The sequence below is a fragment of the Euleptes europaea genome, chromosome 1 (assembly GCF_029931775.1).
Source record: "Euleptes europaea isolate rEulEur1 chromosome 1, rEulEur1.hap1, whole genome shotgun sequence".
In the NCBI taxonomy this organism is placed as follows: Eukaryota; Metazoa; Chordata; class Lepidosauria; order Squamata; family Sphaerodactylidae; genus Euleptes; species Euleptes europaea.
Genome location: NC_079312.1, coordinates 148,078,068 through 148,104,883, shown reverse-complemented (window position 1 = coordinate 148,104,883; position 26,816 = coordinate 148,078,068). Strand labels below are relative to the sequence as shown.

At 46.8% G+C, this 26,816-nt stretch overlaps 1 protein-coding gene across 1 annotated transcript in view; it reads right to left on the bottom strand.

The window, feature by feature from the left end:
• Positions 1-26,816, bottom strand: part of ASIC1 (acid sensing ion channel subunit 1) — a 211,317-nt gene that overhangs the window by 176,306 nt on the left and 8,195 nt on the right. The window lies entirely within an intron of this gene.

Below are 26,816 nucleotides of genomic sequence, written 5' to 3'. Positions count from 1 at the left end.
TCATAACTGCAAGCGGCACAAAGGGGTACCACTTTGCCACAGGTGGTCTTATGGTAAAAGGAACAACCCACCTGTACTTCCTTAAAGGACAATAGTGTGGAGGAGACTAGGTTATAAACATCGCAAACCAGAATTCTTGCAGGTGTCTTACCTTAGCAGTGATACCATTGTGGGTGGTGGGGAGTCTCACTTTACATACTTCCTAAGGACATAGCCCTCTCCGTTCCCTGTGCACCTAATGTAACATAGGAACTCCTCGCAGAGACCCAAAGGTATGTATGCCTGATTTGTACAACCTTCTTCCCAACCACCCTGGAGGAGGAGAAAGAGCATGAATCCAGGCCATTTATGCATGGGAGGTTTTGCTGCTCTCTCGATGCATTTGTCCCATCTGAATTTTCAAAATTCAAAAATAAGCCCCCATGTAGAGTTTTGCGAATTTGGATGGGAAAATGTGCATCGAGACAGCAGCAAATCCAAGGCAAAATCTCCCATGCATACATGGCCCCACCAGTCTGTGCACATAAAGGCCTGAACAGGAGCACCTACAGCTAGGGTTGCCAGGTCCCTCTTTGCAACCGGTGGGAGGTTTTTGGGGTGAAGCCTGAGGAGGGCGGGGATTGGGGAGGGGAGGGATTTCGATGCCATAGAGTCCAATTGCCAAAGCAGCCATTTTCTCCAGGTGAACTGATCTCTATCGACTGGTCTGGAGATCAGTTGTAATAGCAGGAGATCTGCAGCCACCACCTGGAGTTTGGCAACCCTACCTACAGAACATATCATATTAAATATGGGGGAAGGAGGAATGGAGATGTGCATCCACAAATTCACCATGGAAACTGGATCACTGCCTGCCAAGCATCTGAGCTGGGCCAAAGAGCACCAGGAGGCCTCTTTAAACAGATCACTAAAATAAATAAATAAAACACCCTCAGTCTAGTTTTTGCTCTAATCCTTGGCATCCTTTGGGCATTATTTTCCCATCTGAAGATAGTGGTCATTTATTAGCAGCGCGTTCCAGGCTGAACTGCCCCACATAACAGTGGCGTGTTAGCTATGCACATGCTAATGGCTATACAAACAGGAATGAAGGAGCAGGTGAGTGTGGGGGGGTGGAATTTCTCCTTTTGTGTTGGGACTGTGAATAGGCATTTTTAAAGTCGCATTTTAAAAAAGAGCTTTGAGCAAGCATCAAAATTGACCATGCATAAATGGTCCAAGTGAATGTCACAGTCGGGGTGGTGGGGAGGGGAGGAGGGACACACAGATGAGCTTTGTCCAGGGAGCCTCTAGAAAATCTACCCCCAATAAAAAAATGTTGATTGTCCTGAAGAAGCCCCCCCCCCTTCCCGGTTTTTCTGCCCCGGGGCTGCTGGTTCAAAGGCTGCAATGCAGTTGGACTTTCCCAGATTTTTTCCTGCTAATTCTAATTATTACCTTAAAAAAAGATCTCGTTTATTATCTAAATGGGTTTTACAGCTATTGTCTTTTTTAAAATCATCATCCATTCTTTGGGTTTATTTTGTAGTTTGTGTCATATTTTATACAACCACATGTTCATTGCAAACTACCATAAACTACCCCATCCCGCACTTGCTGCACAAAGGTTCCCTGCCCAAGGAGAAGTCCCCTGCATTCTCCCTCCCCTCCCCTCCTCCCCACCATGGGGCCGGCTGCAGTTGCTGAGGTTGCGTGGCTGTTAATTCTGATGGGCTGAGTCAGCAGAATGAACTCAGGGGAAAGACTCATCAAAGCATCTGGACAGGAGGAAAAAGAGAAAAAAGTAAATTAAGTGTTTGTATGTGTGAGAGATAGAAAGGGAGCTGGCGCAGTGAGGGAGAGAAAGTTTAGCAGCACCAGAAGCTTAGGAGGTGGGAAACTTTTCTCCAGTTTTAAGAAAGTGGAGTGGGGAGAGAAATTGAGAGCTCCTGCCCCGTTCTTCAAAGAGCAGCTGGGAGGCAGGGGGTTCACATTTAAAAAAAAACTGAAGGGAGGGGAAAGGGTTCAACTCTTATGGTGCCATGGCCCCAGCCAAAATCAGAGTTTCCCAGGGCTGCTTTTTGCCTTTTAACAAATGGTGGGGTATCCTAATAATGAATATTCCTGGTCACATCCAGTTTTGCTAGGGTTGCCAGGTCCCTCTTCACCAACGGCGGGAGGTTTTTTGGGCGGGGTCTGAGGAGGACGGGGTTTGGGAAGGGGAGGGACTTCAATGCCATAGAGTCCAATTGCCAAAGCGCCCATTTTCTCCAGGTGAACTGATTTCTATTGGCTGGAGATCAGTTGTAATAGCAGGAGATCTCCAGCTACTACCTGGAGTTTGGCAACCCTATGCCCTCCTCAGGTAAAAAGGTAAAGGTCCTCTGTGCAAGCACCGGGTCATTCTTGACCCATGGTTTGCCAGTGCCTTCCCCAGTCATCTCCCCTTTACCCCCAGCAAGCTGGGTACTCATTTGACCGACCTCGGAAGGATGGAAGGCTGAGTCAACCTTGAGCCGGCTACCTGAAACCAACTTCCGTCGGGATCGAACTCAGGTCGTGAGCAGAGCTTGGGACTGCAGTACTGCAGCTTACCACTCTGCGCCACAGGGCTCCTATGCCCTCCTCAGACTCCACCCTAAAATCTCCTAGCCTGGAGTTGGCCATCCTAGTCAGGCCTAGCGAAGGAGGAGGACTAGTTTGTTTTATATGCTGACTTTCTCTACCACTTAAGGAAGACTCAAACTGGCTTACAATCACCTTCCCTTCCCCTCCCCACAACAGACACCCTGTGAGGTAGGTGGGGCTGAGTGTGACTGTCCCAAGGTCACCCAGCTGGCTTCGTGTGTAGGAGTGGGGAAACAAATCCAGTTCTCCAGTCAGAGTCCACTGCTCCAAACCACCGCTCTTAACCACTACACCATGCTGGCTCCTTCCTCAAAGGCTAAAATAGGCCTGGAAAAGGCCCTGGCCCCTCCCCCTGCCTTTTACTGACAGAACCAAGCCTTAGAACGCTGTGGTTACCTAGCAACAGCCATCGAGGGAATCCTACAGGCGCCCCTTTTATCATTTGCAGGTGTTTTTTTTAATCCTCTACTGTATTTTTCTTTAGATTCACATTTTTCTGTAAACCTGGGGCCGTTTTCAGGTTTGTACAAAGATCTGTCTTGCCTGTTCCCAACTCCAGTCATCGGATTTAAATATCCAAAGATTCGGCCGACTTTGCTACTAGAATGTAAGATTGTTTACCATCCCTTTTTGCTAAATTTTGTCCCGCCACTGAAGAGCTTAGCATAGCTCAAAAGATCTTGGGCAGATCATCCATTACCACTTTCACCTCTGCCCTTTATTAATGACTTATTTATTTGCTCTATTGCAAGGCTGGCCACCTTTTGATTCAGTCAATTAAGGATATTTTGCCATGGAGCAAGGCCAGGAAAGGGAGAATGGTTGTATCAGATTACAGTAACAAATTCACTCGTCAGCATCAACAACCGGTTTTAAATCATGTTTACAGTTTGGGCAGACAGGCTGGGGCTCCTGATACCTTGCTAGAGCCAACCTACGCTGGATGCTACAGTTCTGTGAATGGAACTCCGGATGTATTATTTGTCCCCAGTTGGTGTAGGTTAGAGTTGGGGCCATGGCACTGAGGGAGGTTTCACTCATTTCTACCTGTTTCTCTGATTGAAACTAGCCCTCTAGTTGCTGCCCTCTCTCACTCCTCCCGCCCCTGGTACAAGTTGGTGGAAGAGAAATAAGCATTTATTGGCCTTACTCCCTGTCTCTGGGAAAGGGGTAGAGCTGCTAACTCTACAGGCCCTGATCCTCTGCCTTCAACAGCTATGCAACAGTTGGAAAACTTTAGCAGGTTGAATTCTCCTGCCAGGAAAAGCTTAACTTACTTAAGCCTACTTCACGTTAAGATCTGGGATTTGGGTTTCCAGTCTCCAGGTGGTGGCTGGAGATCTACCAGAATTACAGCTAGTCTCCAGGTTACAGAGATCAGTTCCCCTGGAGAAAATGGCTACTTTAGAAAGTGAACACTATGGCATTATACCCCATTGAGGTTCCTCCCCTCCCCAAACCCCACCCTCCACCCCCAAAATGTCCAGGTATTTCCCAACCTAGAGCTGGCAACCCTATCTGGGAGACCTAGCTTCAAATCCCCACTGTGCCATGGAAGCTCACTGGGTGATCTTGGACCACTCACCCTCTCTCAACCTAACCTACCTCACTGGGTTGTTGTGAGGATACAATGGAGGAGAGGAGAATGATGTTGTAAGAATGTCACTGGGTCCCTACTGGGGAATATAAGTAACAGTGGTATAAATGCACAATACAAGTAACTAGGGCTGTCAACCTCCAGATAGGGGCCTGGAGAGCTCCCAGAATTACAAGATCAGTTCCCCTTGAGAAAACTGACTCTATGGCATTATATCCTGCTGAAATCCCTCCCCTCAGGGTTTGGAAATTCCTGGAGATTTGGGGTTGGAGCCTGGGGAGGGCAGGGTTTGGGATGGGTAGAGGAGAGGAGGAACCTCAGTGGGGCAAAATACCACAGAGTCCACCCACCAGAGCAGTCATTTTTCTCCAAGGGAACTGATATCTGCAGTTTGGAGATCAGTTGTTATTTCAGGAGACCTCCGGGCCCCAACTGGTGGTTGGCAACTACGGTATGGAAGGAAGTGGGTCCTGCAGAGGCCACCAGTGTGAATCAGCCTACCCCCCCCCACACACACACCACCACATACTGTGGTAGCTATAACTACCTGTGCAGCAAGATGCTTCTGGCACTTGGCACGGCATTAGTGGAAGTCATCCAAGCAAGGAGGAGGCAGCAGAAATTAACCTTTAAGGGTTTTTTAAAAAAAATGTTTAAAAGCCTTTGGCCATTTGTGCAATCTTCTACTTCAATCACAACAACAAAAAAGGGGGGAGGGAAGCTTTCCTGCATTGTGAAGAGAAAGGAGAGAGCAATCAAAAGCTGGTTGTCTCCTTTATTGCTATTATTATTATTATTATTTTGAATGACTGTTTTAAGGCTTTAATATTCAAGGCTAAGCTAGATGTGATGCTTCTGGAAATGTTGGCCCCAGGGCTCACTCAAAGATGATAGGGTAGATGAATTATGACATGGCAGAACAGCTCTAAGTAACACTCTCGCTCCTGCCCCAAAGAGGGGAGAGGGAGGGTAGTGTGTGTGTGTGGGGGGGGAGCCCAGACTGCCCTTCTGTCCAGCTGGTGTCTCTCAGAAGCACTCTGGGCAAAGAAGTGCCCCTAGGCACTGGCTTGAGCATGAATAAGGGAGAAAGAGCAGCGATGATGTGGAGATGGAGCCGAATGAATGAAAAGGAGGACTGGGTGAGATTCAGCCATGGGGGAGGCAGGCTTGTGCAGCGATTCCACATTAACACACCCACCCAGGCAAAACCCCAGGAAGTCCATGCGCAAGGAGACGCAGCCAAATATTACAGCAGGGAGCAGCAGCCCGCTGGGAAATCCAGGGAAGGGAAATGCATTTGATATGCAACCCGGGCAAAGGCTTTTCCGCAGCAGATTGTGCACGCAAGCCAGGCGCCTGCGTGCAAGGGGAATCCAGAGAGAAGCATAAATATAGCATAGAGGCAGCTTTTCCTAATCAAATCCATTAAATCATCCCAACCGGCTTGTAAGGACTAAGCAAAGCAGCAAGAACAAAGAGCCACGGGAGCGTTCTGCCGGCTCACCAGCCCTCCTTGCGCCACAGGCTTACAGCCCACCTGGAGCAGAACTCTCAGAAACTGACGCTGCCAAGCAGGTATTATACTGGGCATCCCGTAACCAAAGAGAGATTTCACACTCACTGCTCAAAGCAGTCCGGAGCCTTTCTCCGACGCAGTTGATGGGCATGTGTTAAAGTCAGGAATGCGGCTTTAAATGTGCTTGTATCAGATCTTTAAATCGATTTACAGCTGTACAGGAAGGAGGATTTACAGCCACATTTCAACCTAACAGAAATTTCTGTGCCACCTGTGAACACATGCACTCTATCAGAAACACATTAAACCCCCCTCCCATAATTTCCCCCCATGGTACACATTTGAAAATAGCTCCTCCCCTCACACACATTTTTAACTACCCTGTACAGAAATGTTGGTGGGGAGCCCAGTTTGTTTCCTTAATGCAGACTTTGTTTCTTCCAAGTGATAATAAAAATTCTTTAGACTATATGTGCAGTCTTGGCCTAAACTGCAACTAAAATAAGCCAATCAGGACAGATCTTTAACCACAAAAGCAAAGGAGTATCATTTTGAGAAACACTACAACAAAAACAAGTTTCTAGACCTCATGGTTGTAATGGGAATCTTCAAATAAGGCATGTAGGTTCTTAACAACACTTACAACAAGGTTTCCTAAGCAGAACTAGTTGGCATTTGTGCATGGGTTATATTAATCTTTCTGTCACTGTTCACCTTCTGAGACTTCTGTTCTTTATAAAATATTTGAGACTGTTAAAATAAAAATGCTGCAATAAAAAAATGCTTCAACTAATGCAATGATGCCATTCGGTGGGACTTCTCAGTAAAGCAAATATGCATTAAGATTCGGCTGCATAGCTGTAATCCTAAAGTCAATTACTAGGAAGTAAGTCCCACTGCACTTAGTCAGACTTCCAAATAAATATGTTGTGGACTGAGCGGTAAAAAAATATAGATCTTCTAAACGCCAGAAATGCAAATATTACACAGACTGCTCAAAGGAGGATGGGAGAAGGGCAGGAGACCCTTAATCAATGAAAAAGGAGCAAGCTAACTCTCCCAAATCCTCTGGGACATGGGATTATATGATGCTTGGCCTAGCCTCTCTCCTCTTCCCAGAGTACAACTTGCTCTTGCAGCCTCCTGCTTTCCCAGAATCCTCTGTGACTGCTTGTGACCAGTCCCTGAAAAGGCTGGAGGTAGGTAACGTTATCTCCATGGTATGAAAGCACTCCATCCCTGTCCATTTCCACACATTAAGCCTCTTTTAAAGGGACAGGACATTTTTTTCCAGCCCTGTTGGCAACCCTAGCTGCAACACAAATTTGCATTGTTGTCGGTCTTCCAGGGTGCTAGATGGGAAGTAAGAAAGCCAATCACAGAATCACTCACTGTGTGTTTGTGTGTGGGGGGCATCTGACATGTTTTGGAGGCAATGCCAATGTCTCTTGCATGGCTTCCGGTCTTCTCATTTATCCCCCAAAATGTGATCTTGGCTTCTTGCTCCTCAGCAAACATCCAACAAAGCTGACTGACAGCAGTGACCAATTACCACACAAGGTAATTATACTGTTAAGTCCGCGTGGGAAGGATTCACGAGGTCGGAGACGGAGTTCAAACAACAACCGTGTTTATTGATTACAGGAACAGAACTGGTTAACACAATGAGCAACCCCTGTTTATATGCCCCCTTGGCCGCCTGCAGCCACTCCCCCCTTGATCTGTGATAGGGGGACATAACCTCCTGGTGACCAATGGTACGTATTGGCTTAGAGCCAATGGGGTCCGTTTGCTTGACCAATAGGGTGAGCAGGGTTTAGGATCCTTCGTGCAGAACTCAAGCTCCTAAGTCTCCCTTGCTAACTCCCCAACTATATACATACACAACATATACCCTTCAGGGTTTTCCCTGGCTTTCCGTACCAGAGTCTCCTTTCGCATAATTAATTCTGAGCAAATAATTTGGATCTTCTTGGTGAAGCAGTTGGTCTATCAATGGGCAGGAGCCACCCTATCTTTATTTCCCTGTTTTATATTGCCTAGCTCTGATACCACAACACTGTTGGGACTGTCTCCCTGTAAGCTCTTACCACCTGTGGTGACTCAGAGTGACAGGGACCATTGGTTAAGGATCAGCTACTTCCATGGCCTCTGACCGAATCCATTCTACTGAATCTATTCTACTGAAGAGCTGCTGGTCATCCTATCCTAGTAAGCAAAGATGGGTTGAAGCGATACGGTGCTGAGGTTTCTGGCTGGGGCACTAGGAAATGTTCTTAATGTGCTTACAAACTGCACAGCATTCTGGTATAACATTTCAGCTTTTCAGGTGAGAGGCTAAGAGTTCCTACTGATCCTTTTACACACACATGGTTTAGATGTTGTTATTGACAAGCTTAATTAATTTGAGATGCATCTCAAGCTACTTCCCGATAGAAAACAAGGGCAAGTTAATTAAACCCCCCTTTTAGAGTTAGAGGAAATTGGGAATATAGGCTGATTTGCTAGGCTGCCCCATCAGTGCTCAATGGATTAGGTTCAGTCTGGGAAGAAAAGCAGGGATGCAACATAAGGTTAACTTCAGCAATAACTTCCTGTTACAACTCCCCATCACTACAGAAGAGCCCCTTTTAAAATGTTCCCCAAACCCTACTTTTTGCTGAAGAATTCCCCCTTTATGTGTGATTTCTTTGGTCGTTGTTGATGGATAGGATATACCCCCAGACTAGGTCTAGCTGCCTTAGGAGCCTATGCGCCATGACATCTCCTGCAGGTGGGTACTCAACAAGGCACTCTCTGAAAAGGTATTCCATGATGGGGCAAAACACAGCTGTATCTCCTTTAGGCAGTGGTTAATTTGTGTAATTGCATACTCCGTGATCACGCTTTCCCCTCAAAGTACAAGCATTGGTGCTCGGTACAGAAGTCAGCATCTTGAGCACATGAAGCAGCAAGACTCTTGTGGCAACCTAAGGACAAGCAAACTTAGCACAGCACAAGCTTCCCTGGGACAGAGCCAGATTCCTCACATGCATGAAAGATGGCAGAGTCACAGAGATTATATAAATACAAAAGAATAGGTATGAAGGCACATGATCCAGCCACATTGCTGAGGTCTGGGTCCAGACAGTGCCTGGTTGGAAGACCTCCTAACCTACTGATGCCATCTTGAGTTCCATGATGAAAAGGAGATGGAATAAACACAGGAACAAACAGGGGAAGGGAGGGATGCTATTACGACAGGAGGCCAGAGGGTCCAGCAATTCAACAGACAATACTACAAGAGTTATATTACTATGCAGACAACACAGGAAAATAAGATCTATTCAAAAGGATAAAAGACCCAGCCAGAGTTGGTGTAGATAGACCTCTCCTAACTGCTGATAAATTGGCAAAATGAGAGTGTATACATAAGCTTGTTTGGAAGGACAGTAACTTTCTGTAGGGAACCATTTGTTATTTATTTTAAAAATGTATTTGTGGCCTCTCAACCCCAAGGGACAGTCAATGCATAAAAGCAAATACAACAGAAAAGAATTTAAAACCCATATGAATAATAAAAACAGCAGTGTCAAACAGCAAAAATAAGTGTCACGGTATTTTTAAAAAGCCTATAAAGTTGGGAATAATTAATACGAAGACAACAAAACAAAGAGCTTTGCTACCAAAAATGTGGCTAAACAGAACAGAGTTTGCCTAGGTGACCAAGGCGGTGCTAGGCAAATGTTAAGTGGGAGGGAGTTCCGTAAGGGTTGAGCAATCACAGTAAATCCCTGCCTAAGTTCCAAAGTTGGAGGCACTATCCCCTCTTTTTCCTGTAGATATATTCCATAGTGCTTCTGCCAGTTGTTCTGCTGGTTGCAACAGCCTAACATAGTCATTCCACTGGAATTACAGAGGTTGTTTTGTTTTGTTTTAAGTTTCTAGGCATCAAGGCTTCAAAGATAGGATAGGCTTTTTTGGACAGTTTCTTGTGAAAGCTTGGATCAGTTAAGGAGGGTCAGGAGACTGGGCTTCAGAGTCCTATATTCAGTGTCCTCTTTGCTCTTCTCAATGACTAGCCAAAAAAGTGTGCAAAATAAACAAATGCATGCTTTTTTGTGTAACTCACACAATACAGATTGTAGAATTCACCTTTACTTGGTATGTATTTTTGAAAATTTTTTAAAGCAATTAGGAGGGAGCTTCATCAATAGGAGATGGCAAAAGATGCCACAAATATTTGCTATTTTCCCCCTATGATTCTGAATTTACTATTGAAGATTTTCTTGGACTCCAGTTAAATTCAATAAAATATTAATTTAAAACATGACATGGCAAGAAAAAGAGGAATAATATGATATTGGGTCTTACAGTCAATCCTAAACAGAGTTATACCCTTCTGTCCAATGAAGTCAATGGATTTAGAAGGACATAACTGAAGGATTGCACTGTTAGCTTTTAAGTATCTGCAGTTTCCAATTAGTCTGAGTTATTACAGACTATTTCTACACTTCTGGGACTGGGGCAAGGGCTTCCAAGTCAGTGTGTATTATATTCAGATAGGCTTGAGACTCAGGGCCAAATTAGATGTGCATATTTTTAAAGAGTTTAGAGGAGTTTAGTGGAGGGATTGTGGCTCAGAGGTAGAGCTAGGTTTGCCAACCTCCAGGCACTAGCTGAAGATCTCCTGCTATTAAAAATGATCTCCAGCTGACAGAGATCAGTTCACCTAGAGAAAATGGCAGCTTTGGCCATTGGACTCTATGGAAGGAAGTCCCTCCCCAAACCCCACCCTTCTCAGGCTCTGCCCCCAAATCCTCCCGCTGGTTGTGAAGAGGGACCTGGCAACCTTAGGTAGAGCCTCTGGTTTGCATGCAGAATGTCCCAGGTTCAATCCCCAGCATCTCCAGGGACTAGGCAAGTAGGTAATGTGAAAGACTTCTGCCTAAAACCCTGGAGAGCCACTGACGGTCTGAGTAGACAATACTGATTTTGATGGACCAAGGGTCTGATTCAGTATAAGGCAGCTTCATGTGTCATGTGTTAAGAGTTGTTTCTGGATCCCGGGAAAAGCTCAGGTTCCCTGGAGCCTTAAAGAAGCTGTGGGGAATGGCTAAAAAAGAAAAGAAAAAAGCCCATTTGGGCTTGGAGCACTGCTGTGGGGAGAGGCAGGGCCCCTCTCCCTTTGCCATTTTTCCATGCCAAAACAGTGCTGGGGGTGTTATTTGCCCGTTTTTGCTGCTCCGTGTTGAGTATTCTGTATAAGCATGGAAAACCTCCTCCCATGGAGGTATTCCAAGCCCAAATCCATTCTGCTATATTTTTAATGCCCTGACCTGCATAGCCCAGGCTAGCCCAATCTCATCAGATCATGGAAGCTAAGCAGGGTTGGCCCTGGCTGGTATTTAGATGGGAGTCCTCCAAAGAATACCAGAGTGATGGTGTGGAGGTAGGCAATGGAAAAAAACCTCTGAACGTCTCTTGCCTTGAAAACCCTGTGAGGTCACCACAGGTCACGTGTGACTTAATGGCAGTTTCCACCACCATATTTTTTAATAGCCATACCCTGCAGCTGCTGTGTAGCTACAGGGAACCCGAGCTGGGTCCCAACTCTTTAAAAAGAAGGATGTCTTCTTTGGCCCTCAGCATCTCTTTTTAAACAAATTAACCAATTTAGAATACAGACTGCAACATTCAGTCAATTAATTGGTTATATTTTCATTGATGCACATCACAATGAAAACAAAGAATAAAGAAAACAGGCTTTAAAAAAAAGACAATTTTTCCTCATATGCAGATTTTAGAAATTAATGGGTTAACCAACTAAAGCCCATGCAATTAGTCAACTAACAGCTTTTTAAATAAGCGACAGCCCTAGTTAAAAATTGATAACTGAAAGGGGGAATAAGGAAAAAACAAAGCCATCTCCCAAAGAATGGGGCCTGGCTCCATAGTCTATCCAGCTTAACATTCTAAGAACAGAAACAAGCAAGGGGATCTCTTTGATCCACAAGCTCTGCATCTCACACCTGGACTGTGAACGTTGCAGGTTTTCTCTTTTTCTGTTTCCCCCCCCCCCCAGAACACTGATCATAGCTAGGCATGGGAGGGGGGAAGATCCTGTGTTGCTTGCAAGGACCACATAGATACAAAGGATGCTGAGCCTGACAACTGGAGCCTCTTGCTTTCCTGAAAGTGACATCATCTCCTTCGGTGGCATCGATCAGTCAACTTTCCAACAAAGCAGAATTGTTACCATATAATTTCCTGCTGAACCTACTGTGAAAGGAGCAACACCTATCATAGAGACTCTATTGTGTGTGGAGCCTATATGTTAGAGTAGCATGAAACAAACGCCACACGGTACAGAGTTAAGGCAGGGGGAGAAGATGACAAACCTTCAAGTGACTGACTGGAAATTATATTCCACTGATACACCAAGCATCTGCGTGTCTATTTATGTTTCTCTCTTTTGTCGTTTGTCTCACTGGCTCAGGCTGGATTTTCTGCAGCTGACATCTCATTACAGTGAAGGGGGGGTGGGGGGGCAGCAGAGATGAGAAGAAGGGACTCCGGTGCTATCTTCCCCTCCCCAGCCTCCTGCAAGGAGCCCTGCCTATCATGAAAGCACATCTCTAGCAAAGACAGAAACAGTGAAAGGAAAGGGGAGGCACTGTCCGTAAACAGATGTGGTGCGAGAGATGAGGGACCAAGAGATGCAGAGAGATGAGACTGGACACTCTGTGAACACAGTGAGTGGAATGCTGGACAGGGGAGATAGAGAGAGACTCACTGAGATGGAAAAAGATTAGATGCAAGGTAGAGACCAAACTTGCCAGAGAGTTATTTCTGTCTCCGTGCTAGACACAGCCAAGCGATAGCTAGGCTTTAGCGCCCGGCTTCTGGGCACTGGAGATAAAACTCTCTTGGCACTGCCTGGAAATATTTGTGTTATATGCTCTGCTGTAGATGGATGATCCTGACTCCCTCTACACACGCCATGGGTAAATTGTTAGGCACGGAAATCTATGGGAGTAGTGATGTTTAATTTGGAGAGAAAGCCAGAATTTTGAGATTCTGTCATACGGGTTTGCCCTGTTCTGGAAATGGTTAGATGGAAGCCCTTGTCTATCAGCAAACCACATTCCTAGGAGAGGAGGAAACAGCCCAGGGAAGGGGAATGTGTTGACCATGAGAGGTGAATTCTTGATATGAACTGGATAAGCATTGTAAGCCCAACTCACATTTCAGGGAAATTAGGTGTTTGGGACATTCCTACTCTTAATATGGGAGTGGTTTGGACTTCCTTTGTATATTGGAAACCAGGTGACCTGCCAAGAGTTAAGGTGACTACAAGCAATGCTCAATTTGAACAATGACTCTGTTTAAAAAGACATTCCCCAGGATCTATTCTGGGGAGGGAAGGCGGAATGGTATAGCCAGATCTTGCCTGATCTTGGAAGCTAAGCAGGGTCGGTACTTGGATGGGAGACCACCAAGGATGGCTCTGCAGAGGAAAGCAATGGTAAACCACCTCTGCTTCTCACGTGCCTTGAAAGCCTCTTGCTGGGGTTGCCATAAGTCAGTTGCGACTTGATGACACATATGTATGTATGCAGGATGTATTCTGAATGGATGAGCAACAGATATAGAATATGTGAAACTTAAGGCAGGAGTGCTTTTCCCCCACCAACTGGAAGGGTTTCCTAGACCCCAAAGGCATCTTCCTGGCTGGATCACAGTTCCAAATATCCCCAAGCCTGTTCAGATTTGATTGTGAAGAAAACTAGTTTTGAAACCAAAGTTCTTTTCCAAGCAATTGTTAAGAGTTTCAGATTAAAAGTAAAACAGGAAATAAGAACTTTCTTTTTTCAAAATTTCAGAAAGTTTTTGTATTTTTGCATGTGACACTAAGATGCAAAAATGAAAAACAACCCCATACCATCACAGCGAATTTCTCCCCACTTCTCTTCCTTCATATCTTTGCCAGAACACAATCCGATTCACTTTAGAAAAATCTAAAATTCAGTTCTCTGTAGTCCAGGCTAGCCCAATCTTGGAAGATAAGCAAGGTCAGCCTTGGTTGGTCCTTGGATGGGAGATCACCAAGGAAGTCCAGGTTGCTACACCATGGAAGGCAATGGCAAACCACCTCTGAATGTCTCTTGCCTTGAAAACCCTGAGGTCACCATAAGTCAACTGTGACTAGACAGCCAAAAACAAAACAAAACAATCCCTCCATGATCCTTTGCTTTCTGTACCCCCCTTCCAAATTCTTCAAAGTTGATATTGGAATCTGTATATTTGTGCGTTCTGAAAACACACATACATTCACTACTACCACAGATTCCAGTCACCTCTCAGGTAGCAAAGAAAACCTTCCCTATGGGACCTGGTGTAAGGTCTGAGTTCACCTGTCGAATTCCAATCACCAGACATCCAGACAGAGTCGTCTAAGAAGCAGTTTATTCGGGAAGCATAAGTGTATAGCAGCAACTTACAGGGAAAGGTACGAGGACTCTAGTGGAGGGGAAGCGGGCAGGTAGGAACATATACATCAGAAAGGCACCGTTGGATACCAGGCCGAGCCTGGTTCCCATGATAGATTACAGTTATCGCGCCAACGGAGCGCAAGCTGTCATAACAAACCTCTGAGCGACTTGACCTTGAATCCAGCTGTGCTCCCAGCCTGGAGCTCACATTCTGCCCCCCCCCTAGGGCTCCCCCTCCCCACCTCATCCGATGGGGCGGGTTTATCTGGATACGATGCATGGAATTGACGCAGTAGACGAGGGGCGGAGATGTGACAATGTTTAACCCACTCGTCATGGGCAGGACTGAAATGCTTCCAACGGACTAGGTACTCCAGCCCCCCCCCATGAATGCGGGAGTCAAGGATCTTGGAAACTACACAGTACTCCTCCCCCCACCACCATTTCGGGAACCTCTGGAGGCTCTTCTGGATGCCACTGAGACGCTGGCATGTATTGTTTTAATAAACTGACATGAAACACTGGATGGATCCTTTTCAACTTCTTGGGGAGTTGCAACTCCACCGTTACCTCATTAATAACTCGGGTGATAGGAAAAGGCCCAATGTACTTTTCACTCAGTTTTCTGGAGGGTCGCCAACCTGAGCGTCCAGCCGGGGGTCCGATGCTTGTCTGCTTGAGCTTTATATTTCCTTTTGGCCCGTTCTAAGTTTTCAGTTAACCAAGGCCACGTAGACTGGATGGTTTGAATCCAGTCTGATATCTCCGCACCCCCCCCCCATCCTGACACATCCACCTGCCCGACTGGGCCAAAATCCTTGCTATGCACAATGCGGAAGGGGCTGAAGCCTGTGGACTGATTAACAGAATTATTACATACATACTCTGCAAAAGGCAATAGATCAACCCAATCGTCTTGGTGATAATTCACATAACACCGGAGATAACATTCTAGTACAGCACTAACTCTTTCAGACTGTCCATCTGTTTGGGGGTGGAAGGCAATTGACAAACCTTGTTCCACTCCAACTAGTTTGAGGAATGCTTTCCAGAACTTGGCTACAAATATAGACCCGCGGTCTGAAATTATCTTGCGCGGGAACGAATGATATTTGAAAACATGTGTAACAAACAAATGAGCCTGTCTTTGAGCGGAGGGCATGCCTGCGCAAGGGACTAAATGCACCTGTTTGGAAAAAAGGTCAGTAACCACCCACAGGACAGTTTTTGCCCGACTCAATGGTAAATCAGTCAGGAAATCCATGGCAATTACCTCCCATGGATCTTGAGGCACTTCTAACAGTTTTAGTAGCCCGGTGGGCTTGCTTGTTAGGCGTTTCACGGTGGCGCATATTGGAAAGCTGTGGATGAAGGAGTCTAGGTCAGAATGCATACCCGCCCACCAGAACTGACAACGAAGCAACTGCAATGTCTTTACAAACCCAAAGTGTCCAGCGGTTTTTGCTCCATGAGCTAGTTCTAATACTTCTGCTCGCAAAGTTTTAGGCACGTATAATTTTGTGTCTTTAACCCACATTTCCCCTTGTCGCTCAAGACCTGAAGGCAGGACATTGTTATTCATCTCGGCCAGGCACTCACGTATCAAAGTGTCACGGAACGAACTGGGTAGTCCTTCTGGAATGACAGGTTCGCCCCCTGCTTGGGGCTGGGTTGAAGTGTTACTGTTAGTGTCCCCGGGCAGCGGCGGAGGAACAGGAGGGACAACTCCCTTAGTGGGTTGCGGGTTGCAACTCCCTTAGTGGGTTGCGGGTTGCAACTCCCTTAGTGGGTTGCAGGTTGCAACTCCCTTAGTGGGTTGCATTTGGACTGCTAAGGTGGGTAGGATACCTCTTTGCTCTGGAGTAAATAGGGACTTGGTGGGCCGTTCCACCTTAACGGGGTATTGAGGAAGCCGAGAAAGAGCGTCAGCTAAGAGGTTTCTTTTGCCCGGAATGTGTTTGATCACAAAACGGAAGTGAGAAAAGAAGTCTGCCCACCTAATTTGTTTTGCGGTGAGTTTGTGAGTCCCAGTTAAATCTTCAAGGTTCTTGTGATCCGTCCAAACCTGGAAGGGAGTCTCAGAACCTTCTAGGAAGTGCCTCCAGACTGTTAAAGCATGTTTTACTGCTGCTGCTTCCTTTTCCCAAATGGGCCAATTGAGCTGAGATTGGGATTTTTTTTTTTTGAGAAATAGGCACATGGGTATAACCGGCCACCCTCCCCCTCTTGCAAGAGGGCCCCTCCCATGGCAACTTCAGAAGCATCCACCTGAACAATGAACGGGAGGTCACAATCCGGAAGCTTAAGTACCTGTTCGGTTGTGAACAAATGTTTCAAAGTCTCAAAGGCTACCTGACAGTCCAGGGTCCAGTCTACTTTTGCGGAAGGCTGGGTAAGGGCAGCTCCTTTTCCCTTGGTTTTGAGAAGTTAGTAATCGGAAGCACAACTTGTGCAAAGTTGCTGAGGAAATTCTGGTAAAAATTAGCGAAACCGAGAAATCTCTGCACTTGCTTGCGAGTAGTTGGCGGCTCCCAGTCAACCACTGCCTGTACCTTGTCAGGGTCCATGGTCAACCCTTGGTGTGAAATTCTATAGCCTAGAAACATTAGCTCCCTTTTATGGAATTCACACTTGGAAACCTTAGTATAGAGGTGGTTCTCTCTGAGCTGTTGCAGACCTTCTTTCAGGTTGGTGAGAAGAGGCATCATTTGTCACGCCACATCTCCCGAAACTGACCCAAAATCTGACAATAACAGTTCTTGGATTTGGGCTTCCGAGGCCGACGGTGGTAGTTCCATGATGCGTAACATAATTCTGGTGGCAGCGTTACTCGCCTCCAACTGAAAGCGGTTGCCTCCGGAGCCTTCTGCCATAGCGGTCCGTAAAAAAGGACTGTCCAATAAATCCTCAAGAGCCGCGGTGCGCGCGACCCACTGCGTTAGCAAGGAAGTCCCTTCTTGGGTTAGAAGGTCTGCTCCTCCAGCTTACCCCCATCGGCACCGTTATTCAAATGACGTAATTGGTTTCAAAGGCAGGACCTGGTGGCCTTCCTCCTTTCCTCACGCTGGTGCTGGTCAACTTCCCTCTGGGAACTCCGAATTCGATCCTCAGTCTTCTCTTGCAGGAGCTGTCGGGTCATCCTCTTCTGAAGAGGAGCCAGTGAACTCAGGTGCTGTTGCCATGCACTTTAGGAATGAGGCACTAACCACATTCCCTAAAATAAAATAATAAAATAAAACAAAAAAAGGAGATTGGACTAGAGTCCTAATGTAAGGTCTGAGTTCACCTGTCGAATCCCAATCACCAGACGTCCAGACAGAGTCGTCTAAGAAGCAGTTTATTCGGGAAGCATAAGTGTATAGGAGCAACTTACAGGGAAAGGTATGAGGACTCTAGTGGAGGGGAAGCGGGCAGGTAGGAACATATACATCAGAAAGGCACCGTTGGATACCAGGCCGAGCCCATGATAGATTACAGTTATCGCGCCAACGGAGCGCAAGCTGTCATAACAAACCTCTGAGAGACACCTCGCGGGAGAGGACGCACTCGGAGAGGTGCCGCGGCTGATCGTAGAGTTGCTCCAGGACGGAGAGCGCCCCCAGCCCTTCATATCAAGGAGTCTGCAAGTGAGCCGTTGCCAGCGGACCCGCCGGGGTCCCGGATTACAATTGCCCCGGGAGGGGACAGCTCTGCTTCGTCGGAGGAAGGCAGCCACTGGGACCCTCCTGCTCTGAACTTGGAGTCTCCCCTGGATCAATCAAAAAACGGACTGGGTCTGCGGTGAATGGAGTGCCACCGCACACCTCCACAGATGCTTCTGCAAAACCCAAGGCTCCCTTAATGGTGAGTGAGGTGGGAGAGACTGTTTATGTGGATGTAATATTGCAACATTATAGAAAGGGCCCCCAGTTACAAGTTAAAGCTTTAATAGACTCTGGATGTGCCCGCTCCTTGATCAATGAGGCCACGTTTCAGGCACTCAAAGTCAAATTGGTGCCTTTGCTGGCACCTGTTCAGTTCGCCCAGATGGATGACAATGACTTAAAGGGTGGGCCAGTAGACTGTCGCACTTGGGGAGTAGCGATGGGAATAGGCCACCATTGGAAACAAATTGACTTTACTATAGCCCCCAATATTCGTTATGCTGTGGTGTTGGGAATAAATTGGCCCAGAGGGCACAGCCCCTCCATTGACTGGGAGGCCAAGACTTTAGCATTCTCCAATCCAATGTGTGAATGGCACCAGTACGAAGTAGCTGTCAAGACCATAATCCAATCGACTCCTGCCTTGGCTTCAGACACTACAGGTCCATCCCAAATACCTCCTGAGTACCAGGACTTTGCGGATGTCTTTAATGTACAGGAGTGTGACGTGTTACCCCCCCCCCCAGAACAGACTGTGCTATTGAGGTGGTGGGGGATGGAAAAATGCCAAAAAGCAAAATTTACCCCATGAGCGCTTCTGAAAGAACAGTGCTCTGTGAGTTCTTAGACAAGAATCTGGCTCGAGGTTTCATCCGACCCTCTACCGCGCCTTATTCGGCCCCAGCTTTCTTCGTGCGTAAAAAGACTGGTGACTTGCGTTTATGCATCGATTTTCAAAAACTTAATGCAGTTATTCAAACCAATGCCTACCCCATCCCTCTGATCTCAGATCTTCTGGGGCAACTAAAGGAGGGACGCATTTTCACCAAATTGGATTTGGTCGAAGCCTATTATAGAATCAGAATTCGAGAAGGAGATGAACCCCTCACATCCTTCTCCAGTTGCTTTGGCATGGTTGAGTTTCTGGTGATGCCTTTTGGATTGAAAGGGGCTCCGGGGTCTTTATGCAACTCATTAACGAGATCCTACATGATTTGCTGCTCAAGGGGGTGGTGGTCTACTTAGATGACATTCTTATTTATTCTAAGACCATGGATGAACATATTGCCCTGGTTAGGGAAGTGTTGCAATGTCTTAGAGACAATCAGCTCTATGCTAAGGTGTCCAAGTGCGATTTCCACCAAAAACAGTTAACTTTTCTGGGTTATATAATATCGCACCAAGGACTTACAATGGACCCAGAAAAGGTGCAAGCCGTGATCAATTGGGAACCACCCTCTACACGTAAACAGGTTCAGAGATTTCTCGGGTTCGCAAATTTCTACAGGGGTTCCTCCCCCACTTCGCCCAGATTGCGTTGCCCATCACAGACCTCCTTAAAACTAAGGGAAAGGGAAGCGCGGCCACCTTGCCTACGACCAGAGTAAATTGGACCCCCCAGTGTCAAACTGCTTTCGACAGTCTCAAACGACTGTTCACCTCCAAACCCTTTTTACAGTACCCTGATTGTGAACGAATGTTTGTAGTCCAAGTAGACGCGTCTGAGGTAGCCATGGGAGGTGCACTGCTGCAGCGAGGGGGGGATGGTCAACTGCATCCATGCGCTTACTTCTCAAAGAAGTTCACACAATCTCAGCTCAATTGGCCGGTCTGGGAAAAGGAGGCTGCTGCGGTTAAACATGCCCTCACAGTATGGAGACAGTTTTTAGAAGGATCTAAAGTCCCTTTTGAAGTTTGGAGCGATCATAAAAACTTGGAGGCATTAACGGGGGCTTGCAAACTGTCCACGAAACAGGTACGATGGGCGGACTTCTTTGCCCAATTCCGCTTTGTCTTGAAACATGTGCCAGGGAAGCAAAACTTGCTGGCCGATGCTTTGTCTAGGCTACCCCAGTATCCTACCAAGATCAAGCGCCCCACAGAGTCTCTATTTACCCCTGCTCAGAGAGGTTTACTGCCCACCTTGGCAGTCCAAACCCGGTTGCAGACCCGGCTCACAACGCCGCCGCCTTCGGAAGGGGGGGAAGCCCAATGCCCGACCACATCGGTCGAGCTGTCCACTCCACTCCCCTTGCCTCCCTCGCCGGCCCTGACTCCTCCATCCATGCAGTCTACCGGTGCGAGTCCTGAGGTGCAGGGACCCGACCGCCCGGTCGAACCATCCACCCTGCCCCCCTCAAAGGTGCCGGCCTCTCCTCCCTCCGAAACGCCTGACAGCACAGTTCCCAAGGTGCCGGATGTGGAGGGGCTTACTGATTCCTTCAAGGAAACTCTCCATCGCAGTTGCCAAGCAGAACTCTCCGCCCAAACCCTCCCGGCTTCTCTGATTGAACGCGGAGGTTATTGGTACAAAGAATCAAAGTTGTATGTTCCTAAGATACTGTGGGGGGAGGTTTTAGGTCTGGTTCATGGGGCTAAGACTGCGGGACACTTTGGATTTCTCAAAACGTTACATCTGCTGAGGAAACAGTTTTGGTGGGCGGGTATGCGATCCGACATGGATTCGCTCATCTGCAGTTGCCCAGTGTGTGCTGTGGCCAAGAGGCCCCAGGGCAAGCCACCTGGACTATTGTAACCTCCCACTAGACCCTGGGAGGTAATCTCAATGGATTTTATGACTGATCTACCCCTCAGTGAGGGAAAAACTGTACTTTGGGTAATCATGGATCTGTTCTCAAAACAAGTGCATCTCGTACCTTGCGCAGGTATCCCTTCCGCCCCAAAATTAGCCCGCCTCTTTGTGTCACATGTATTCCGATTGCACAGTTTTCCGCACAAGATAGTGAGCGACCGCGGGAGCACATATGTGGCTAAGTTCTGGATAACCTTCTTGAAGTTAGTTGGGGTGGAACAAGGACTATCAAGCGCTTTCCATCCCCAAACAGACGGCCAAATGGAATGGCTGAATGCTGTGTTAGAGTGCTACTTGCGCTGTTATGTTAATTACCATCAAGATGACTGGGTAGGACTGTTGCCCTTTGCGGAATATGCTTACAATAATGCTGTGCACCATTCCACATGATTCAGACAACCTGGCTGTGGCTGATAAAAAATTTAGAGCAAGCCAAACGTAAATATAAGGCTCAAGCTGACAAACACCGTTCGCCGGGTAAAGAGTACGGGGTGGGAGATTCAGTTTATTTGTCCACCAAGAATCTACGATCAACCTGCCTGTGTGGCAAACTCAGTGCCAAGTATGTGGATCCGTTCCCCATTTCCCGGATCATCAACCCGGTGACTGTAGAACTCTCACTCCCCAAATCACTGAGGCGAATTCATCCTGTGTCTCATGTCAGTCTATTGAAACTGCATGTTCCCTCCCTGGAGTGGCATCCTGAACCACCGCCTGAGGCGCCTGTGATGGTGGGGGGGGGGGGAGGAGCATTTTGAAATCGCAAAAAATCCTGGACTTGCATATCCATCATGGTTCTCTCCAATATCTAGTTCGCTGGAAGCACTTCAGTTCTGCTCAGGATGAGTGGGTGCGTTCACAGATGTCTCCGCCCCTCGCCTGGTCCGCGAATTCCATGCTGCCTACCCTCACAAGCCAGCTCCCGGGAACTGAAGGGGGGGCCTTGGGGGGGCAGAATGTCAGGCATGGCCTGAGAAAGGAATGTGTCAGACGGCTTTCGTGGTTTCTCCAGATGCTGGCCAAGGCCAGCTCTAGCCCTGCAAACAACGTGTTTAGACTGGACTCTGTGGGAATGCTGGTAGAATCCTACCTCCCTGACAGCTCCTGGGAGGGGGGTTGCCATGGCATCCAGATCTACCGCGATATGCCCTATGCTCTTTCATATATGCCCTGTACTGTGCTTGTAGTTTTCATTAGTGTCCATTTGACCATTAGCTTCTGTTAACCTGTGGATTTTCCAATAAATCAACTCTCTTTGGACTGCTTGTCTGCTGATGTTTGTTTATGGGATTATCATGGAACTAGAGCTCACAGCCTGGAGCTCACACCTGGATACTCCTCCTAGACTAAGGCTTCCTGCCATTAACTTCACAGAGGTGTGTACACAACCCAGTGGCACTTACTTGCATGTACAAGGAGCCTGGCACTGCATCCAGAGGTGCATAAGAGTATCATTAATTTCCCTGAGAAGTTAGGCTTTCCTCTCCTGCCCAGCCCCATGCACCACCACCACTACAGCTCCCATCCTCTCCACCCCCTGCCCCAGGGGCCAGTGCTGTTTTCCCTGTACTGATAGCTGCCTGGTCCAAGTGGAACCCCAACACTACTGGCAGAGCCGTTGGGGCTTGGCTTGCTGTCAGTCAGGGATGGGGTGGGAGGAAGCCACAATTGCCTAGAGCATCCCTGACAAGAGTTTGTCTTTAAGCAGAGGCTGGACAAGCACTTGTCAGGGATGCTCTAGGCCAGTGATGGTGAACCTTTTAGAGATCGATGCCCAAACTGCAACCCAAAACCCACTTATTTATCGCAAAGTGCCAACACGGCAATTTAACCTGAATACTGAGGTTTCCTCCCAGCTCGGCAAGGGGGGCAGCGGCGGGGAGTCCAGGGAAGAGCCCTTCAAAGCCCCCGCCGCCCAGGGAAGGGGGGAAGTCCAGGGAAGGGGGGGCTTTGAAGAGCTCCATGCACCCTTCAAAGCCCCAACCGCCCCCGCGCGTGCCCACAGAGAGGGCTCGGCGTGCCGGACTTGGCACGCGTGCCATAGGTTTGCCAACACAGCTCTAGGCTGATCCTGCATTAAGCAGGGGATTAGACCTAGATGGCCTGTATGGCCCCTTCCAGCTCTATGATTCTAAGTGAAACTGACACCCATCGGCACCTCTCAGACTTGAACCACTGCTAGCCTGGTCCAAGCTGAGCCCTTGAGGTGCTGGCAGTGCCTCTCGCGCTTTGCTTGCTCCCAGACAGCAGCAGGATGGGAAGTGATGACATATGCTCCCCTCTTACCTCTGTTATGATTGGGCTCAGCTCACTCCCAGTTTGCAGCAGGCTGGAAGGAGGTGACAGGTGCCACCAGCCAGGCCCAAGCCAAGCCTCTTCTACACTTTCCTGGCCTAATTCAGCAGACCACCTGGAAGGTCCCTGCAGACCATAGGTAGGCCATTGCTTAACCATCCATGTTGAGGAATCTCATGCACAAATGCACACTATACATTCTTTCCTCAGGGGTTTCTGCATATAGGGCTTTCTCATAAAAGCAGCCATTGCCCCTGTCAGCTGACTGGGTGGAGAACTAAGAGGTTTAACACAGTCCCCACCAAACAAGTGATCAGTGCAGCTGTGGACTTTCTCTTTCCTGCTTGGCCCATGGTCCAGGGACCTGGTTTTTCAGGCTGTGTCTCTGCAGCTATGAATCCTCCCAGCAAAGCACAGCTGCTGGCTCACAACTTTATCCTTGATCAGATTCCATCCTGCAAACAATAGAATTTGAGGTATATTTGTATGTAATCACTAAATTATGAATCCAGTAAGTCTTATAACTGACAATATGAGAGTTTTATGTTATGATTACTTATGACACATTTATTAAAGGATATTTATGTATTAAGTTTAGAATTTATTGGATTTATAAATTAGTTCTTACATACATGTATACCTCAACATTTCCTGTTTTCAGATTTTTTGGACTGGTTGCATGCTTTATATCCACCTTTCTGGTGCTTTGCAGACTTCATCTTGCTTTGTCCTGCTGCTCTCCCATCATCTAAGGACTCTGATCAATTCCTCCCAAGGGCTTTATGACTGCTAAGACTCTTGGACTTTCTTCGTGAGCATATGAACCAGCTAGTTCTGGATTAGCCATGGGGAATGCTTTAGAAGTTTGAATTAGGGAGGCTCATTTTGGCGAAGTTTGGAAATGACTGGTCCATGGACTGACAGTTACACCCTTCCATGGTGATTCTGCTGAAGTTAAACACAGCCTGGAGGCATCAGCAGTCCCATAGCAACTGGCATGGTTCAGACGTAGCAGGGTTTGTCATTACATAAATCCTGAGGCATCCTCCAGCTTTCATATGTTCTCCCCTTTCCACCATTATGTCTCAAAAGTCACATACTTTTGCTATCTGTTGCTTCCTCCAAACTACAAACTCTGGTTTGTTCTCTCTAAAGCAGAATTTCAAACTCTGGTTTTATCCTGATTTGGAGGGAAGAAGGTTTGGATGAAAAGACAAACTGTAATTTCCTGTTGATGTGTTGGAGCAGCATGCAAAAGAAGGGAAGATGGGAGACAGTGCCTGGGCCTGAGGATCTTCCAGGCTCTTTTGCATAACAACAAACCATAATTTATTGTAACCTACAAACTATGCCCTGGTGTTCTAAGCATGCAGGAATCTAGAAGAACAGGATGGCAGTTTTTACCAGGCAGTTTTAAACACGTTTACACCCAATGTGACTTGCAGTGCCATCCTAAACAGAGTTAACCCTTCTAAGCTCACTGATTTCAATTTGATTTAGAAGGGTTGCTCAGGATTTGAGTCCAGTAGCACCTTAAGGACCAACAAGATTTCCAGGGGATAAGCTTTCAAAGCTCCGTTCGTCAGATACCTGACAAAAGTTTATACAAAAGTTTATACCTTTGCTGGTCTTTAAGGTGCTACTGGATGTAAATCTAGCTCTTCTACTAGAGACCAATTTGATACTATATGCTCAGGATGGCACTGGTACTGCCATATGCCATCTAGCAAGCACAGAGGAACTTTATTCCTTCAAAACTTTGGAGATTCTCCAAATCCAGCTACCAGCTTCTCAACTGGCAAAGTCCAGGCAAACAATAGCTCTGCCATTCTCTAGCTGCAGTGCACAAATCTAAAAATTAATTCTGAAAGCAAAATCTAACATCTGCATAATCTTGCCTTTCTAAAAGCAGGTTTCTAGTCCTTACAGTTGCCAAAATATGTGTGAATACTTGGAAGGTGAAGCCTGGTGAAACTTCAAGATTTAGACTGCATTCAGGGATCATAAACAAATCACAGCTTGTTTGTGACATGAACGAGCCTCAGATCCTGTGCCGAATGTGTGTCTACACTCCACTCCCCACAGCTTGTGTGCTTAGGCTATGACTAAAGACCTCCTGCCTTGGAAGCCATCAATGTAACTACAAGTTGCTGTGCTGTCCAAATGCAGATGTTTCAACAAATCAAAGTTTATTTCTTTTCCAGAATCTGGGATTGTAATCCAAAATTTAATCTTGGTTGTTGGGAAAGAAACAAGCTCTGATTTTAAAGGTATCTCTAACCAACTAAAGTCAGATCAACTGGAGCTGGATCCAAGATTTTTAAACCAGGACAGCACCAATTGCAGCTGCCCACACAAGGGAAGGACAGGGAGAGTATGCAAACCCAAGAATAAAAAATAGGCTGGAGAGTGTCAGAAACAACCTGGAGGTGGTTTTAGGTTTGTGAGTTTCTTCATCTCAATACACTCTCTTAGTAACATTAACAGAGGGATTAATAAAATGTCTCTATATTGTCCAGCACTTCATCAATTATTTCCTCTGACAAGTGTCCTCCATGTACATGAAGCAGAATTAGTCCCCGAAGTTCTTTTCATATAGTTTTTTAGTGCTGCATCTGGCAATCCCTGGCCTAAGCTTTATCCTAAGATTTATTTTAATTATGATTGTAAGCCACCTTGAACCACAAGGAAAGGCGGGGTATCAATTTTTTATAATAAATAAATAAGTTTAATCCTCTTTCTTCAAGTAAACCCATATGTGTGTGTTGATCTGAATCAAGTTGTCCAAGCAGCACAGATGACGGGCTTTGCCATGTGCTGAGGATGTCTGATTATTTTACTCTGGCTTATTTCTTCCTTCTTGAGAAATCGTAGAGCTCCTTCTCCCCTCTGTATTTATTTGTCACTTGCCCTACCAGGGAGTATGAGCCACTGTTGCAGCTGTCCATTTTTATTGTCTTTATTCACCTTGAGCAGAGGGGGCTTAGATGCTCTAGAGCAGGGGTGTCAAACTCAATTGTTACAAGGGCTGGGTATGATATAAATGTCACTTGGTCAGGTTGGGCCAGCCCAGATGAGAGGGGGGGTCACTGCCTCTGCTGGCTCGTGGGCTGGATAAGAGCTTCCAAGGGGCCGGATCTGGCCTGTGAACCTTATGTTTGACACCCCTGCTCTAAAGTGACTATGAACTTGACAAAAGAAGCCTCTGTGCAGTTTGTGCAGCTTTTCTCCAGATGAGACAACTAGGGCAGGCTGGCTGGGTTCCTTTTCATGATATCCAAAGCTGCTCTTACAAGGAACTCAAAAGCATACTTTGTGGGAATCTGTAACGGTCTTCCAGCTCTGACCGAAGCATGACTTACGCACCATCGACTTAAATTCTCACAAGTCACCACCAAACACTAGTAGTACTTGGCATCAAGATAATAATTCAAATAATCAGCACATGGAGATAGTCCACATCTACACCAATAGCTATCCAAGTCTACATCAGTGACGCAGATACTACAATCTCCTGACAGGCTTTACAGTGTCCATGGCCAGATAGATAGTGATACGTTTTCCCTACTGGACCTTCTCTCCTACACACTATTGGATGAACCAAGGCTGCCCACACTCTGGGTGTATATCCACAGACAAGGAAAAATTACAACAGGGGCATCTTCCAGAGATCAGCACCACGTAAATATCATCTGCCACTGCAAGGCCTCACCACATTCATAAAGTTGATTGCCTCAGGATTTATACACGTAACCAAGATTGTGACAGGTTCTTTAACTCTACCTCCAATGATGTATTCTCTTGCAGACTCTATCTTGGGTCCTTCACAAGTCACTGTATCTCTTGAGATAACAGTTACCTCCACCCATCA